The sequence below is a fragment of the Populus alba genome, chromosome 18, assembly GCF_005239225.2.
Source record: "Populus alba chromosome 18, ASM523922v2, whole genome shotgun sequence".
Classification (NCBI taxonomy): domain Eukaryota; kingdom Viridiplantae; phylum Streptophyta; class Magnoliopsida; order Malpighiales; family Salicaceae; genus Populus; species Populus alba.
The window spans coordinates 12,045,300-12,065,728 of NC_133301.1; the positions used below are offsets into that span (position 1 = coordinate 12,045,300).

Consider the following 20,429-nt stretch of genomic DNA (forward strand, 5'->3'; position numbering starts at 1 on the left):
CTTTGATGTCTAGATTAATGACTTAAAATTTTTAACATCTCATTTAATATCTTAAATGTTTTTAATATTTTTTATTTAAAAATTACTAGAATAAATACTCTGAATATATAATTAATCCTTGCAACCTAGGTCTTTAGGTGTGAAACTGAGAACAAATTATACCAAACAAACAATAATAATAAAAACAGGGGGATTTATAATTTGTTATTACATTAGGAGATGGAGGGATTATGCAGAGGCATGCAAGCTTATTTGGTAATGTAGTTGTGGTTGCTTTTTAAATAACTTTTCGTATTAAAATGCATGCCAATTATGTTTTTTTTTTAAAAAAAAAATTATTTTTGACATTAGCACATCAAAATGATTTGAAAACACTAAAAATATATTAATTTGAAGTTAATAAAAAAAAATTAAATTTTACTAAAAGCGATTTTAAAAACGCAGAAACAAACAAGCTAATTAACAAATTCTACCTTTTTTGCAATCTTTTTCATATTTTCTTATTCATGTCTTTTTTAGTTTTTCTATTATGTAGTTCTAGAGCTTTAAATTCAGTTGTTTTATGGAGATAATCAGTTTGTTTTTCAATTTATTAACCATGAAAGGTACTGTAATATTTTAAAATAGCATTATTGAAATTTTTAAAAACTATTTACTTTAAAATTGTTTATAGCATGTAACGGACATACTATCTTTAAAGATAAAGGGTATACAACCTTTTTATTTTCTTTTTTCATTCAAAATTCAGCAATTAAATACCCTATTTACATTATTTTAAATTATTACTTATTATAGATTTGTATGCTGTTTTATTATTATTATTATTAACCCTGCATGTTTTCACATTGCATTATACTAAACAATTAATTCTTACCAAGACAATATATGCATTCTTAATTAGGTAAGACTCCAATATGATGTTAACATAACAAGTTAACAACCTTAGTAGAATCTAAATTCGAAAAATTTAAAATTGCAACTATGTAAATATAAATTATTCATAAAATGTGACTCTTGTTAGCCTAACTTTTCGTATAAAAAATTGACCACATCCTATCATGTATCCCTCGTATACAATTCTCACACGTGAACTCGTACACACACGCACGTGGTGGGTTCTTCCTTAATCTCTGAGTATTAATTAAGACCTTAGGAGAATTATCTGCCTATGATGTTTGCCTATATAAAGAACCCCAGCTCTTCATGCTCTTACACATCTCCTCCCTTCCTCCATACCTCGCCCTCTCTCTCTCAAAGAAAACACCCTCTCTAGGTCGCCCTCTCTCTCTGAGACACAAAATGAGAAAACGTTCTTGCAAATGGAGAAAGATGAAAAGGCCGAAGCTTTCATCAACCAGGAACAACCCTAGGACTGCAAGAGTTTCCATGCGGAAGAAACTGCATCAGCTCCACAGGATCATTCCAGGCTGTGAAGTTATGGAAAATATGGAAACTTTATTCCAAATGACTGCAAACCACATCTTTGCACTGCAACTTAAAGTGAGCTTTCTCCAGAGTTTATGTGTTTTCTATGATGTCTAAGCTGAGAGGTACATGCTCAGGCTTGTTCAAACTAGCTAGACCCTGCAAGGCAGTAATTCTATAGGAAAGTTGAATTCAAAGCAGGATATGCTTTGAGAATTCGTCTTTGTTATCTTGATCTTGTACCTAAAAAGGATGTGCTTTGTGATTTATTTTAATATTGCAGGGTGATTAATAACGATATTTATGAATTGTTGTTATAGTTTGGCTCATTGATTAGAACGGGAAGATTTTAACTGAGGACGCGTCAAGAACGTCTACTTAATGAAGATTTTAATAAACTGTGGTTACAAAAATAAGATCTTCATTTTCTTCATTAATTATCTCACTGGTACCAGTATTCAGCCATTGTCAAATCTTCTTTTTCTCTTAGTTTAACAAGAGGTATAATAAATCTAATAAGCTTTAGGCTATACAATAATAATAATAAAAAAAACACTCGAATTATTGAACTATTACATTGGAGTAGTATCTGTCTCTCTCTTTCTCTATGTTTTTATTACAAGGATCGATTCTTTACCTGATGGGTCACGGCTAGGTTGTATGATTGACAAACAATCAATGCTTTGACTAATTAGGAAACCATGTCGTGACACAGTCGTAAAATTATTGCATGGACAGTTTAATTGAGTGGTGTAGAGGACCTTATCGTTATAAATTGATTGCTTTTCTGAGCAAGGAACTCATTGTGATTGTTTTGTTCTATAGATCAAATTAAAAAATATATATTCTCGATGATCCAAATTAATTTTGGTTGTCTTGTAAATTTGACATGCAGCAATTAATCATAGTGACATTTTTAGAAGTAATATCCCAGTTAACTTTCCAAAAAGATTTTCCCCTTTTTGTCCATGTTATTTCATCACCGGCGACCGCAATCTTTTCTTCTTCTTTTTTTCATTTATTTTCTTCTCATCTTCTTCTTCTTCTTCTTCTTCTTCTTAATTAGAGAATTCGCTATGTGTTTTTTATTTCTTTGTTCCAAAAAAGATTTTATCTAAATTAAGTCCTTTACATGTTTGTACGTGGGTGGATCTAGATGAATTTGTAGATCTGTATTCTCATGGGTTCTTGTTGGGGTTTGATCCTCTACTTATTTAGATTGTAGTTATCTTGAATAAAGATTTGATGATTGTTTTAAATTAGTTAAAACATTTTGATATTAAATGACGAGCAAGAATTTTCTTTATTACGAAGCATGACAGTGCTATATGTTTCCTTTCTAATTTATGATAGCTTAAAGTAATTAATATGAATGTGGCATGCTGCATGACTCTACAAAAGCATCCCAAGTTAGGAGTTCGAAGAGGCTAGCAGGTCATTCATATAAAGCAATTTTAATTTTAAAAAAAATATTTAAAAAATAAACAAAAATAAACATTCTCGTATTAATTGCGGTGTGCTAAATGCAACTCTGGATATAAAACAAAGCCAAACCAAGAAGAAAAAACAGGAGGCAATTAAAAAAAAAAATAAAAAAAATCCTCCGTATTTCCCCACTCATGTAGCACACTCACTCTCATTTTCATAAAAATTCTACCTTAGCCCCTCTCTCACTATAAAAATTCAAAAATAGGCCCTTCAAAATCTATAATCTTGCTTTTCTACCTTCACTTTATTATTTCTATCTTGTGTTGGGGTCCTACGGCGCCACCCATAGCATAAGTAGTAGATCCACCCCCTATATATATATATATTACGGGAAAAACTAGAAATTAATTACAAAATTGAAAGTAGCCATATAACGTATTTATTTAGGTAAAAAAAAAAGATGTATAAATTCTTATCTCTATTTATTTCTTTGAAGAACACGTCTTTTCACTATCAAAGATAAACTATATTTCGGTAACTTCAATCACAGTCACGACTCACGAGGCTCGAATACACAAAACTTATTTGCAAATTTATTTCTTATGAATCTAGCCAAGCTTGGCTCCAATAATTTGGTAGTGGCAGATGCATCGAACTTCGGGAAGAAATTGACAACCCTAAAGTTCTTTTTGGCCCTTTCTATTCTAGGTCAAAGAAACTTTATAGCTAGCTTACCTCAACCTTCACACTTCGTGCACATGCCGTACACATGGGTTTTGATTTTCATGCCATCGATCAAAGTTTCAAAACTTGAATCGGTATTGTTTGATTGGCCTCTCAATCATCCAAATTACTCATACAATTGCCAATTTAATGTACACACACTATGGAATTATCTTATAGATGTTAACGTTTATATCAAAAAAAAATTTGTAAAAAAAAAGGAGCTTTCTAAGAAAATGGAAAATAATATTTTTGTAATATCAAGGTAGATCACTTTGAAACATAATTAATTAAGCTACTAAGAAACAACATCCACATATGTACCACTAATTAATAGAATCTACAACAAGAATAAACAGAAAAAGAATTACAACAACATAATATAGACAAATTAAAAATAAAACTAAAAATACAAATCATCTATTTTTATAATAATTAAAATATCTTAATTGATCTTTCAGATTTTCTAAATAAAAGGTTGCTAATGTAATATAAAATATATGATAGCTCTATTTATTATATCTAAGATAAGATGTATTATTTTTTATTTTAAAATTAAATGTGTTCATTATGATTATGACTAGGGATAATCAAAACCTAATATTTTTTTTATTTTAAATTTAAACTAAAGAGTGGTTTTGGATTTGAGTTCAAGATGACTCAATCCATCCTTACTTTGACGAAAAACATGTATTGGACCTCACATAAACACGTAATTACCAATTCAAATATTTAATAATCAACCTCCAAAAATAAGAATTGAGAATAGTCATTTGATCTTGATCTTGCGTCGAGCTCTCAACATATATATATGACATTAAATATTCAACACAACAAACAAAAATACATAAACAATATACTAAGATGACAATTGCTATCGTCGTGTTGGATTTATAAGGAAGAGAGGTAGTTTTATTGAACTAAGAAAAGACTAGTATTGTTCGAGGAAATCAAGAAAGGGGAGCAGGGTTGCAATTGTTTGTGTCATGGTTATTGTGGAGGAGAGGAGTTTGTATGAGGTTGTTGTGGTGGAAGAGATGAGTTTGATAAAAAACAAAAAAATGATAGTTAGTTTAAGTGAAGGGACTGATTGGGAGAGAAGAAAAATCACATCTATATGGAGATATTGTTTTTTGGTGAGGGGTTGTCAGTAGTTAAGTGTTTTATTTTTTTTTCTTTTACTTTTGCTAGGTTCCCCCCCCCTCTATTTATATGTTCTTTTATATGTATCTCAAGTCCTTATTTATAATGGTGAACCCTTTGGAAAATAAAAACCTAATGTAAATGAGACCACAATTAAAACTAAGTCAAATATAGGAACTAGTGTAAATAGGCATAGCAAATAGGTTGGTGTATGCAACGCGGGCTTTAATGGGTAAGAGATATCCATAATGTTCAAGTGGTGAATGATGAGTCACTTAGTAGCCAAACGACAACTTCTATGGAGGTGTTGGAAGCATTTATTTGTACTTTTTTCGGTGGTCTGACACATGTTGGTAGAAGCGTGACAATTGAGATCTAAAAACATTTTTCCTTTTCCTTTTGCTTTTCTCTCTCATCTTCTCAGAAATCATGCTGGCTTGCCAAAATAAAAATGGTATCATGTCATTTTGTTTTTAATCAAATTTAATTTTCATTAATTTGATTACCATTTATTTTTTGAATCATTTTATTGATTGATTGATTTTTTTTTAAATTTTGTCCCTTTGTATTTGATTTCATTTAATTTTTATATCAACTTTGATTCTCGATTTTTTTATTATGATTTTTTAATTGATTTATTTCATCACTCAACATTCAGTTTTATTTTATTTTTATCTCAAATTTGTTCCTTATTGTTTAGATTGTTATTTGTTTTTTTTAATTTCACCCCTCAATATTTTGTTGACTGCGGATTTGGTTTAATGATTTTTTCTAGTTTGATTTATATGGGGCAAGTCTTAGCTTTTGACCTAGGTCACAAGTTTTGAAGATTAGTCCAAGTTAACTTTGGTTTTTTTAGGTCCTTTTTAATTTACTTTTTCAATTTTATTGTTTAATATTGGGTTGGTTAGGGATTAAATTTCATGATGTTTTCACTTTTCTTTCTAAGGTCATTCTAATTTTATATGTCATATCATGAGTTTAGTATATTAATCCTAGTTGACTCGAGTTTTTTTTTTTTTAATTTTAATTTTCAACATCAAGTTTATAATATTTAAATTTTATTTAATCATATTATCAAACAAGCTACTCTTATCGAACTGAGTCGTTTACGTTTTTTCCACTTCTTTAAAATTACTAACATCGCATCAATAATTTATTTTTATATATATTTAAAATAAAGACCTCGGCATATCAGTCACCGATATACTATACGTTAAGACTAATGTATAATAAAAAAAAAAAAAAAAAACTTTTGAAAAGGAGCATGAAAGTGAAACCCTCGTGAAAAAAACAGGTTCCAGTACTCGAAAGGTAAGATAGATTGGTAGAGACGCCATCTCCTAGCTAGCGGAGGATGGTCTTAGGCTCTGGTCTAACACTTTAATGTCTGTAAGTAACTTTGCATGAACTCATCCAAGATCAATGAACTGACAAGTGATGAGGACTCTATTTCCATTAATTTCTTTCTTTTACCCTAACGAGTTGCGTAAACTTCTAGAGCTGCAGTCCTCTATGCATTGATTTGATGTGCTACTTGCGTGGCTACTCAAATTTTTCTTCTAGGAAATTGAGGTCTATATATAAATAGAAATGTGCCTAAATTTATTTTTTTAATTTTTTTAATCATCTTAACATGATGACAATATATGTTGACGTGAAAAAAAAATATTATTATTTTAAAATAAAAAATACTTTAAAAATAACTAATACAACACTATAGATACAATGAAAAATACTATATCATATGCATAATTGCCTTCCGATACTTATTAGTAAAGAAACAAAAAAGAAATGTCTTAGAATCACTAAAAAGATAGCTTATCCGCTTGAGGATATGAGTTAAATTTCTTAATTAGCTTATGTTAACATCTTCAAAATGGTGCCTTATCTAACGCTATATATATATATAGAGCGCTAAATATGAATACCAAAGGCACTAGGTGAAGCATCCGGCCCGCCTTATTGGATCTAATTAGAAAATTCCGATCGTAATCGAAAAAATCCAGCCATGATCCTGCTCCCTTAACTAGTGAGCACACGATGTGATGACACTTTTTAAAATACATATTTTTACAATAATTAAAATAGATATCAGTAAGAAAATATGATGATTAGAAATACTTAATGGAAATTACCTATTTTTATTCATATAATTTTTCTGTTTTGACAATACTATATATATATTTTTTATTATTATCATCAACATGGTTTATTGGATAAAAGATAATGACAATTAAAAGAGACATTTGCAAAAATTCCAATAACTTGAATTAAAGAAAAAAATTATCTTTTTAATAAGAAAAAACTCCCTTTTGTAATAGATCAGCCAATACGTCATCATCCGTTTTATTTATTTATTTTCTTAAATAGACAAGACAATACATCATCTACTTTAACAAGCAATGCGCTATCTTTGGGTTTAAATTTCAATCACCTAAGGTGACTAGAAATTAGGTGTTTCAAATTGGATCTTTCAAATCTAATTTTCAACTTGTTTTCATTTAAAAATATCCAAAAAAATATAATAAAAACCTTGAAATAATTGTTTCCAATCCAAAACAACAATTAATCACTCAAAAACAAGAAAATCAAAAGGAGTTGAAAAAAAAAAAAAACCTTGCTAGGACTAAATTTATGTTTTTTTTTTTTATATAGTTAGAGAACACAACCACCTCCATTAAATTCTCTTATTCAAGATAAACCATTGACACCAAGCTCATATTTTTCTATGGTCATAATGTGATTGTCCTTGCACCTTTTCTTTTCTTTTTATTTATTTTGATAATTTTCTCTCTCTTATCATAACCTAGAGACAAAAACATAAAGAAAATAAAGTTAGAGAACCGAAACAAACAAACCTACAACTATAAGGACCAAGTACAAAAAAATGAAAACTTTGTTATGATTTTTTCCATGATTTATTCAATAAAAAAACATTTAAGAAGAATCTTAGCTCAAAAAGTTAAGTTGTAGGGTTAAATTTGCAAGAAACAATTTTATATTACTATATAGCACATTATTTTATTTCAAAAAAATTTAAATTTTTTTTAAAAATTTTCAAATTTAAAATTAGTACAAACTTACTACAATCTTACACTTGATTTGATTTTATTAATCTAATTAATACTAATGGAATAGGTAAAAATCATTTGATCTTTAAATTTTTGATATGATATTAAAGAATAATTTAAAGCTTAAAAAGCTAAATAAAGTATAACATAATTTTATATTAATCTTTAGTAATAAAAACAATTTGAGGAATTTGTATAAATTGTAACAGAAATTGCTTGAAATTAAGATTGCAATATTGTAGAAATTAAATCCGTATGCGAGCATAAAGGGTCCTTTTCTAGGCATTGAAGATGACCAATAAACCAGCCTAGCCTGGATAAAGATCGTCAGGGAGGGGGCGCCATCGCCGCTGCAGGGAGGGGTCATTGTCCACAAGAGAGCCTAATTAATGCCACACACGTGCATGGGTTGATAGGGGTCTTTAATCCATACGACATCTTCATGTTTTCTTTCGGAATTTTCCAAATAACACATCAATTCCATTTACTGTGCAGAGGACACAAACTCTTGATGGAGACAACAACATTAACATGTGGGATCGAAAGCCACATCTTCTCTTGCTATGACTTTTCTTTCTTCCTGTGTTTACAATGCCTTTGGCACCATTTTGGTGACATATTATACTGCAAATCTGTGCTGTGAGACGCCCTCTCTCGAGCCTATCCCTTCTCTGAAGAACAAACGTGTTGGGTTTGTTCAAACCCTAATGAATTTCTACGGATCTCAACAGCTAGTAATGATGCCACCCAGTTCGTCGTGTGTTCTGATTCACGTTTCAACATCTTGTGGATGTTTCAATCATGGCCTTGGCCAGTCGTTTCCAGGGATCATGTTCGTCTTTCAATGGTTATGGTTAGTATGATGCCACGTTGGGGGGTGCCGCCCAAGCAATTGAGTCCCTGCAATATTCATGAATCCTTTCTTCTGTCTTTTCCAATCGTATCTCAGATTCTCAATAATAATTAAATGCAGTTAATAATGGACTGCTCGGTTATTTATTTGAAAATAAAATAAAATACTTCAAAGATCTTTCCAATAGAATGAGAGAGAGAGAGGATTTACAGCATATATATGACATAAAACACAATAGACATTCTTTCCATTCAAGTTTATGTTAAAAACAATATGCATAGACTTCTTTGTCTTCATTTCAAGAATCTGAACTGTTGAAATAAAAAGCTAATCTACCAGCAACAGTGTCCTTTCATTTTCAGCTTCAGGCAGCCGGGAGAGTGGTTGACGCAAATAATTGCACAATAATACCTAATTTAAATCATGCAGGCCGTGGTCGTCCTACAGTGAATGCTATCTTATGCATACACGTTTGCACACCACAAACTCTTAACAAACCCCCATGGGCTTCACTGATCAACAGCATTGTTGAATTATATATAAAAACAAAGAAGCATGTTGGTATGTATAGCTTATATACAGGAAAGCAATTTTTGGATTGATTTTGTGTTTAAAACTGTATTTAAATATATTTTAAAAGTTTATTTTATTTGAAAAATACATCAAATTAATATATTTTTAATGTTATTCGATTATTTTGATATGTTAGTGTTAAAAACATATATAAAAAATAATTTACAAAACTCCTTACAATTATAATACCAAACACACATTTCATTTAAACAACTGGTCCTAGAGGGAAAATATCGGAAAACTGCTGGTCATAGCTACTGAATTCCTAGCTAATAGCGATCCTCACAACTCTGAATTTATTTTTGGATAAGAATAAAAGAATAAGAAGTATAAAATAATTTTAAATCAATTCAATTAAGGCTAGTAATAACATTATTTCTAATAAAATAAATGTAACTAAGAAATTAATATTTTTTTTTACTTTCTTGATGAAATAGAAATAAATATCAACTAGTTCTTATATTTTATTTTTATCCTAAAATGTTTAATTTGCATTTTATTCTCAATTGTACAAAAAAAAAATCATTTCGTTTTGATCCACTTTTAGATTGTTCAGGCAAATATTAAAAAATAAAAAGGGTTCGAGTATATATATAATCAAATATAAAATTAAAAGCATGATAAATTATAATATAAAATATTTTTATATTTTGTTATAGATATAATTGAAAACTCTTTAATAGTTTCCAAAATAAATAAAACTCGATAAAACATTAGATGTTAGATAAAATTTTTGCTTAGTATATATTCTACTAACTTTAATACTATAATATAAGTATCATAGTTTTTAATGAGTCATAATATTAATAAAGATAGAGTTTCTTTTGTCAAAAAGAGTAAACTTGTTTCATTTAATAGAGTCAAAATCAACGAAAGGCAAAAAACAATGGTCTCCTATAAAAAATAATTAATATCCAATTTAATAATTTACTGTGTTTTGATCTAAGTTTATTAGTTTTAGTATTAATTATTATGGGATGAATAGAAATTAACATACATAGACATGAGTAAAAAAACCCAATTATGAATTTCTCAAAGGGGTCTTATTTTACATTACTAGTGATTTTAGAAAGAAATAATAAAATCTTGATGATAACATAAGACAACGACGTCGAAAGATCCTTATTTAATAATCTGATATAAATTTTCAATGTTATTTTATTATTATTTTAGAACTCCATAGAACCGAACTTCCATGTTATAACACAGTACCTAGCAATTATAAACCAGCAAGAGACGTGCTGTAAATTTCAGTGTACAGTTCAGCGCTGGAGATGGAGCCATGATGCTTACAGACAAATCCACAAGGAAAAGCCATGAAAGAAAGTAGCAATTGAACGAACATTCAGGAGGATAATCCACTGTAGTTGACCTAATGGAGAGGGAATTAAGGTAATTCGCTTTCTGAAACTGACAAGACACAGATTTAACTCTTGATGTGCATCGCCTTGCACTTATAATCATGTAATGATAATTCACTATGCAATCCTGTCAACAAAAAGCAACAATGTCTTAGTTCAATCGCGATACAGACAGCACAAAGTATGCTCTCTACATCATAGCCATCTGCTCGGTATGTTCTCTATTCCAGTTGGTATTTTAGACTCTAATATTGTTGAGTTAAGGGCTATTATCAAATCCATTGAACTATCAGCATCTAATTGCCTCTTACACCATCAACACCTCATCATCAAATCTGACTCTGTCAATGTTATTCGCTGGATGAATAATCCTCTCAGCTGTCCCTGGAAGCATCATAATTTGTTCTCCTTTCTTAATAGACTGAAAGCATATTTTGGTTCAATCACCTTCTTACATATCTTTCGTGAAAGTAATTACATGGTAGATGGCTTGGCTAAACAAGGAGTGCGGAGATCAAGTGATTTTGTTGCCTGGCTTTTAATTTTCTATAGCTGGGCTGTTGTTTCTTTTCCCATTATGTTTTTGAGCAATTTTTGTTTTGTTTTGTAGAGGAATGTTTAGCTTCAGCTCATTCGGATGGGTTTTTTGTGATTTTCTTTGCTTTGGTTTATTTTAAGTTGCGCTTTATCCTATATATGGTTTTTTGTCATAATATGATATTGTGTAGCTTTGGTTTTATTTCCGTCAAATTTTAACGTTTAAATAATATACGCATCTTTTAAAAAAATACAGACAGCACAAAGTGGGAAAAACAAAAACAGTGTTTAGATTTCTATCATTGTTATCCTATGAAGAAATGTTGCCTCTGCACCATCTCTAATACCTAACCCTTGGTTCATTTTGCATCAAGTCTACAGCCAGTGGTACACAATTATGCAGGCCTGTGTAAACGCTAGGTATAATCAGATCAAATGGCATTTCAACTTTCCAAGACACATGTTGCTGGCCCCAGTATACTGAACACTTTGTGCCGTCTAATCTACTTGAGTACTGTCACTGGTAGTTTAAGTTCTCTAGTGATTTCCAATACAAACTTCCTTTCTCCATCAACAGAATGACATATTAACTGTTTATCATGTTAAGTTGAGCAAATTGGACCTGAGATTTTGAAGGTCGAGACACTTGCAACCATGAAAACATCCACGGAAAACTCGAGCTCCACAAACTAAGAGTGTTATATGATAGAATTAAGTGCTCATTTCCGACAAGATGATGAAAACAAACCGAATCTTAAAACATAGTTCACGCTCTGCATTCTGCATACTTCACATAAAAATAAAAATCATACTTATACTTTTTTGATATTTCGTTGGATAAATTTTGAATTTATTTTTATTTAAAATTAATTTTTTTATATTTTCAGATTGTTTTGATATGTTAATATTAAAAATAATTTTTTTAAAATAAAAAAAATATTATTTTAATATATTTTTAAGTAAAAAATTATTTTAAAAAACAAACACTCACATACTCACACCCTGTAGATTCAGTCAAGAAGAAGCTTCCGTAGCTGCGTATCATGCGTTCCCTTCCCTGGCCAGAGTAAACCAACTCTCATAATCCAAGGAGCTTTATTCAGGAAACTAATAGCACAACGGAAAACAAACAATATCCCTTGACATAGAACAAATTAAGCAACTGATCCGCGACATTAAATCAATTTTACAGAAAACATGATCAGAAAGCTGTTTCTCAGTAGAGAACTGTGAGTTCTGCAAGTTTTCTGCTGTAGAAAAATCAACGTTAAATGCAAGAAACAATATATTATAATGTTAAATGCGCTGTATTCTTTTGCCAATAACTTTGAGAAACAATGTATATGCTTGCATCCCACCAGATAGTTTCTTGCGCATAACCTCCTACAGTTGAATCTCAGTCCCGCCCACGTTATTCTAAAAAATTCACACAAGAAACAGCATACAAGCCCTTTATAATTGGATAGTGTTGAAAATCAGTTCTTTAAGATCCAATTATCCTCGTTTTTTCTAAAAAGATTGATCATAAATCAGAGGGAGCAGAGGCTGAAACCCAGATAAATAACAAGAAAAATGCACGTGGCATAAGAAAGTAACCTGACAGAGAAGAGAGACCATGTGCTTCACTGTTTCCTTTTGCACGAACTTCTGCTGGCCAGAAATGCATTTCTCAGGAAGATCAGAGAATTGGTCTTCTACTGTTACAGTTGATGTCTCAACAGTTGATTGATTATCCTTCGTGATTAATTTTCTGGTTGAAACTTCCATAGTAATTTTTGTTTAATGTACCTAGCATGTCCTGAAATTAAAACAACCTCAGAAATGACATAATAAATCACAAGGCTCAGAAGTTTCAGTACAATCCTTAACAGCATCAATGATTTCTATGCTCCAAAGTGAAGGGATAAAAGAAGAAAAATAAATAAATGCATAAAGTAAGAAACCAGTATGAAGCCAAACAAAACCTGGTCCTTGCAGCAAGAAAATCAAACCGAATCCATGGTTCAAACAAAACTGAAGTATCTTTCACTTGAAAACAAAGTTGCTTCAACTTCTATAAAACTACTAACGCAAAAACCAGAACTGAACCATCACATCATGCTAGATTTCTTGTGATAACTACAGGTTATTGTGTTAATGAAACATGTGCCCCCCAAGAAAAAAAAAAATCATCTGACCTCATTGATCCTTAGGAAAGGAATTCTTTAACGGCTACCAAAAGTTATTCGAAGGATTTATAAACAGAAACCCAACGAATTTCAAACTCATAATAATTTCTAGGAAATAGCTTATCAAAAGCTATAATCTGATTCAGTTCACTCGCAACTAATTAATAGTAGCCAATAGTATAAGGAGCAAGCAATGGGTGCTTCATTTTAAGCACTGATTCAAATAAATAAAGCACAAGAACCAACGCTATGGAAACCCGTAGTACTTTATTTTTATTAATGCTCTTTGAACCATCAAATCTTTTCCAGAGCAGATACAACAGAGCAGATACAGAACCCATTTACATGAGCAGAGACAAACAAAGTCCAGCACATAAAAACCTACAAGGATAGTTCAGATGGTGAACAACAGGTTTAGCAACAGTGATGTCTTCCTGAGGCCGGGGATGCATTTTTCCCAACATACAAAGAATTTGTTGCCAGCCGTTTGAACTTCCCAACAGAAGTCAATGGCATTGCAGGTTTACTATCGGTTTGCAGCAGTATGAAGAGGGCGTCGTTATTTAACAATGATTCAGCATTTAAGCTGCTCATGGATATAGATCACCTCTTAGGTTGTACAGTGGTTAAATATGAGCAGAGCCCTGTCCCCTCAGAGACACCTGATAAAATTGGAATGATATCTGAGTAAGTTCATACATCACTAACATGATCCATCCACTCTTACAGCTTTGTACTAATTATAGAGATAAAGCAGGCAAAAGAGGCTGCATGGTCACTGTTCAAGGGCGTTGTTATTTGAACATAATGCAAGAACATGTGGAGTTGCACTAGCAGATATAAAATGAAAGAAAACATGCAACAAACACCATAATGTTCCATGGTCTGGAAGCTGGAGTAACTTGAACCATACACTAGCATACATCAATTTGAGATATGAAATTAGAAACAAAAAAATGGGTTAAGCTTTTGCTTCAAATAATTCTGTGATAAAAGTGTCATTGTGAATCACAAACACTCTACAACCACCTTGCATGTCCATATCAATTCTGTATCAGAATACCAATTTGAAGACGTTTGGAAGTCAATAGCTTCTCCAAAAGTGAAGGCTTTTCTATGATTAGCTGCACCTGAGAACCTTCAAACAAGGGAGCATCTATGGCGCATTGGAGTTCTTGATTTTCCAGCAAGCCTCTGCTCTTTTTGTGGTGATTATCAGGCGACGGTGGTGCATCTTTTCCTTCACTATCAACAGGTCCTGCAGCTGCGGTCAAGATTTTTCAATTGGTGGGGATGCTCGTGGGTGATGCCTAGAACAGTGGATGGCCTATTTCAGCAGTGGAGTATGCATGCTCACGGGAAAATGCATAAGAAAATGTGGCTCTTGGTTCTACATTCAACATTTTGGTCGTTTTGGCTGCTAAGGAATGTCAAGTTTTTCAATGGAAAATCCATTGATTGGGATGATTTGTTATCCTTAACTCTCCTTAGTGTTGTTAAATGAGCTAAAGTTCTTGGACAAGCAATTTGCATATATAGGCTGTGATTTATTGAGAAGCTCAGATGGAATCAAAAAACGGGATAGCACTCTGAATACCTGGGAGATACTTTGATACCTCTCTTATATATACACGTTGGTACATCATGCATTCATTTGTTGATACTATTCCACATTGTTATTCTTCCAATCAAATTTCTTAATAATAGGAAACGTCCAATACTTGTTCATTGATGCTAGAGCTAAAGAGAGCAGAATGCAAGCTATCGATTAGCCAATGCAAAATGGATTATAATCACAAAATTCAAAATATGTAAGGATTACGGTGCTACATAAAGTTAACTCCCTAATTTTCAATGGTCAACTCCATTGATATAATAACTTTTGACAGATAAATAGCCTCTGCTAGCCAGCAATATGAATCTAAGAAGAATAGAAATTTGAAGGAAAGCCTTGATAGCCTAGAGCTCATGCATTAAAAAAAAAAAAACAGTTTATTTCCCAGAGAAACATCCAAACACTCCCAAGAGAAAATGAAATAAAAGAGAAGTTCAAACCTAATTATTTGAAAACTGAAACATCAAATAGACAAAGCTGGTAACATAAAAAGCCTATTGTTGTTCGAGCATCCTTCTAGAAACTGAAACATCAAACAGGACTGGAACTGATATTACCTGTAGTAGAAGAAGAGCTGGTCTTTGAAGCAATATGTGGTGTCGAGATGAAAGGAGAAAACATGTAAGAATCAGATTTCATGTAGTCCACAATTTTCTCGAGGAACCTTTTCTTGTTTTTCTTAATGGGATTGCTCTTCTTTTGAACACCTAATTACACTCTCTTCTCCATCTCTACTTGATCCACTCGGAATTCTGAAAACAGAAACAAACATAGAATTCATCACTCTTTCAATTACGCCAAATTACTTAATCGACTTTTCAAATTCTTAGGCTCAAATCCCACAAAAAACGTAAAGGAGAAGTCACCATGAACGTAAGGATGGCAAGTTGTAAGTACGAAGAGAAATAAAAGCATTCACCAAAGCAAAGAAGAAAAAATAACGGGGGAAAAATCCTGTAACAAATCATCTAAAAATAAAGCACAAAAATAAATGCAGAAATGGACAAATCGTCAGAAATCAAATCACAGTTGCAAACAAAAAGAAAACACAAGCTGATGCATCGATATCTATCATCTATGTATGTTAATATAATCAATTGAAGATTCTAAACAGAATAAAGAAAGAAAGACAGTACAGACAGAGAGATTTTACCTCAAAGCCAATGATTTTTTTGGGAAGGCTGGAAAGAGAAAGCAGTTAGTCTTGAAAGCCAAAGATTGTTTTCTGGTTATCTTTGATGGGTTTGCTGACTTTGTTCTTGTTTTGAACTCCTAAGAACAGGTCTCAAAGGAAACACTGTGGAACAGAGAGCAGAGAAAGGGAGGCAAAATCAACAAACAAGGCTTTCCTTGCTTCTTTTGGCGGTTGGGATCGTTAAGAAATACGTGGCACGTAATGAGAGCAGCTACCTGTCTCTTAAGGATTTCGTAGCTGGCGAGACACGTGGTTTTGGGATTGCTAAAGCGATGAAATAGTGATCCATCAGAAATTGAGCTTTTTATTGCGGATGCAATCAATGATGAAATAAAGAAATGTTTAAAAATTTAAATATATCTTTGGTAGTTTTGTTGGCATTAATGATTTTTCAAAGTTTCTAATGGAATTGGCTCGGTTAAAGTTGACAGCCATTAATGGTAAAAGACAAAACATAATTAAATCTAAATTTAAAATTTACAAATTATTAAATATTTATAATTATTTTCAACCCTTTATAAATTATTCATCTTGTAATTAGTAAATTTGTGATTTAATAACATTTGAATTAATAACATTTGAATTATAATAATTGATAATTTCAACAATAAGGAAGTTAATTGAATTTATTTTCTAAGAGAATATAAGAGAAAATTATTTAAAAATATATAATTATAAAATTTACTTAACAAAAGTGTCAATTCATCACAACTAAATAATATATACCAATGTGCTTGTTTAAAATGCAAAAATATTAACAGATCTTCACTCGAAGGTAGTTCACCATTATTATCATTACTTACTAAACAAATGATGTCAATTGATCACAACTAAATAACATATAATTATATGCTTGTCTGAGTTTAATATTTATCATAAATCTTCGATAATGGTTATCTAGGATGTAAAAATATTAATAAATTTTCACTTGAAAGTAGTTCACCATCATCATCATGTCTAGAAATGCAGTTGATTCTTGTTCTTAAGAGAAACTCAAAATAATATGAGGTAAATCTTGAATTTTCTTTAAAAATATAAACCTTGCATGTGAAAGCCTTAATATGTACTTTGTTTTTAACCTTTTACTTAGATTAAACAAGTATTTGCATGCAAGTAATTGAAGATGAATAACTAAATATTTTAAAAAAGACAATGAACAATTACTAAGGATGTATGTAATCATTAACCTTTCGAATGGATACATTCATTTACATTGTATAAGACCTCCAACTTGTACCTCATACACTACATCAATAGGTAGATGCTCTATTTGAGTCGAATAACGAAATAAACATCATTTTAAAGTTTGTAAATTATCTTAATAATGTTATTTTGAAGTTGCTCAATATGTTAAATATACAACTTGTTTGGAAAAATATCTTTAAAAATGTGATTCAATTTTGCAAGTGCATTTCATATCTCTTTTGGCAATAAATCTCTATAAGTAATTGGAATGAGAATTTGCATAAACACATGATAATCATAACTTTTTTAATTTTATACAATCCGAATTCCCCCAAGTTCACTACTATATCTATTTTTAAAGTATATTCATCATAAAATCATAAATTCTTAAACCATTTATAGATAAATAGTTATGCATCCTTGTCTAATACAAATGTGTATTTGGGATTAGCAACACATAACTAATCATTAACCAACTTTATATTCTCATTGTCACATTACAAAGTTAGATTCATTCTAGCTTTTATATATCCTTTTGTTTTTCTTTACATGTCCATGTCCATGTTAAAAATGTTATTGCAATATTTTTTTTGATATGCATGACATCTAAATTATAGCAGATGACATTAGTCTTCAAATAAAAAAGCTCTTAAAAAATACTTTTGTTTTACTCATTTATGAGTCATACCAAAACTAAAAAAAGTTTGCTTGCCAAAATAAAAACAAAAAATACAATGCTTTTATATTATGAAACTTCATCGTACACTTCTTCATCCAATAATATTGGCATTGCAATATTTATTTTAGCTTTATCTTTCGAGAAGTTCTTTGTGGTATTTCTGAATCGATAATAACTTGGTAAGAACATTCTGTAACAATAATAAAAAAAAAAAAAACTTTATTGTCATAAATGTTTTATTATTATTATTATTATTATTATTACCTATACAATATGGCAGATTATTCACCCACAGTCATGGCAGTTTCGTTAATGAGATGATGAAGCCAAAAGATCTCATATCTACTTATAATTTCTTAATTTTGTTTCGTGATGTTATGCAGTGATAGTGAGAAAACTGGATTCGTCAACCTTGTCTCTTGCTATCTTAGTTAATTCATTATTCTTCAACCAGCTACCCTTGTTGCTCAAAGATAGAAATAAATTTTTTTGAATATTTCTATTTTATATGATTGTGAATTTTGTGTGTGAACATTTTTTTTTGTATGACTCATAACTGAGTAATTACACTATTTCTTTGAATTCTCCATGCCAAACATTTTTTTAAAAAATTTTAATTGGCTTAATTCTGCTTTATATTGAATAGGATTGGGCTATTTGTTCTAAATAGCATACTGGGTTTTTGCGAATTTGAATGTGATGTGCTGACCTGGAACCAAATGTAGACCTGGATCGTGGGAAAGTGGATCACACCGAGGAAAAAAAAGTTGGTCCCCAACAGGAACACATTTCCATCAATTTGTTGCGCCCCCCGTTTTGTCCTTCAGAAGAGATAACCATGAGACTACCTGACGATGTTCAAGGGCTTGGAAACTGCGAGGCAACAAGCTTCTTCAATTATTTGATAGAGAATTAAATGCATCAACAGTTTCTGCTTCAACTTCATAGACTGTTCGTGCCCACATACGGGCCCCGACTCTCATTACTGAATACTGATCATCTTCACAGAAAAAAGTAAATGGAGGCCCTACCTTGCTCAGGTTAGTTACGTGTTGTTGTTTGATTGTTTAGTGTTTTGGCGGATCTTGTAACATGGACAGGTGGTGGAGTTCATCTGCTAGAAGGTTGCTCTGCACTGTTTCAGAACTAAAAATACACCCTCTCGGTGATTGAACCTACTGGGTCTTGATTTGCTAATGTATAGCTGATGATAATTCACAGAGTTGGATAGCTCAAATCCGAAGCTTACAAGCGAGTGACGTATTGTGAGGAAAGAATATGATGGAATTACTGGAACAGTGCAAGCGAGTCTGGAGCCAAATGAAGGGGTTTAGATTCCAAGAGGTAACGTGAGTTTCCTGTCAAGAACATGATGGGCATGAGCCAAATGAATGAACATCATGTGGGGATGCTGTCATTTGACTGACAACAACATGTAGAACATATCCTTTATAAAAAAGGTTGTCATCGTTAAAAAAAAACTAAAATGATAATTGCACCAATTATTTGGTAAAAATAATATAAATCATGTGCTGCTATCATTTGTGTTATAAATTATGGTCAAGTTATCTTATCATTGATGTCTATATATAAATAAAAGTACTATTTGAGAGCAAAATGAAAGAGAATTAAAGAGTATGTGAAGAAAATAAAAGAGAAAGAAAGAGAGTTGTAATGGCAGCAGCCTTGTTGTCATTGCAGCAATAAGAGTTGGAAGTTAAATTTAAGTGAAGTGATTCTCTTCTTCCATAAATTTATATTATATCTTTTTTTTTTATCTTTAATAATATGAACCTTTTCTGTGAATATAAATAATTTATCGAACTACGTTAAATATTATATCGGTGTGTTTAACCTTCAATAACAACTATTAGTATATCATCGGTCAGATTCTCTGAGATATCACATGAGCGGAGGACTCCCTTCACAGAAGCTGAAGCAGATTGGAGTCGAGGGTCTTTAAGCTGAAGAAAATTACATTTAAAGAGTCGCAATAATTGTGTTTGATTGCCTCAGCATTCAATTTAGTTGAGGCAAGTCAACAGCTACACCGATCGAAGACAATGGGTGCTAAATCAGTTTAACCGGTAATAAAGTTGTTCGGAGATATACGAAAGCGTTCAGATCAGGGATACAAGGACACTTATGGGGAGGGGAAAAACGCAAGGTTACCTTCCCATTACAAACCATGGCAATCAATGACGAGCAGAAAAAGCTTTCTTGGACGTAAGCAGATTAATTTCTTACCTATTTACTGGGGCCATAACTAGCTAGAGGATAACTCTTATATATATATATATATATATATATATATATATATATATATATATAAAGGGGTCAATACATTTGTTGTTTAAACTAAGATATTGATTTTTTAAAAGTATATTATCCTATGCTTGTATTATTATAATAAAAATATTACTATCTTTTTTTTGTCTCCCTAACTCTTCTATAAATTTGCATCCCTTTC

At 31.2% G+C, this 20,429-nt stretch overlaps 1 long non-coding RNA gene across 3 annotated transcripts; it reads right to left on the reverse strand.

Moving 5' to 3' along the window:
* Nucleotides 1-12,929: 12,929 nt before the first annotated feature.
* Nucleotides 12,930-16,293, reverse strand: LOC118034398 (uncharacterized). Of its 3 annotated transcripts, none has more exons than XR_012168649.1 (4): nucleotides 16,054-16,293; nucleotides 15,458-15,652; nucleotides 14,315-14,595; nucleotides 12,930-13,947 (listed from the first exon to the last, which is right to left on the reverse strand). It is a non-coding gene; the product is annotated as an uncharacterized lncRNA (long non-coding RNA). The 3 variants fall into 3 exon arrangements; XR_004685018.2 differs by having other exon boundaries at nucleotides 14,416-14,595; nucleotides 16,054-16,292; XR_004685017.2 differs by lacking the exon at nucleotides 12,930-13,947 and having other exon boundaries at nucleotides 14,150-14,595; nucleotides 16,054-16,286.
* Nucleotides 16,294-20,429: the final 4,136 nt, after the last annotated feature.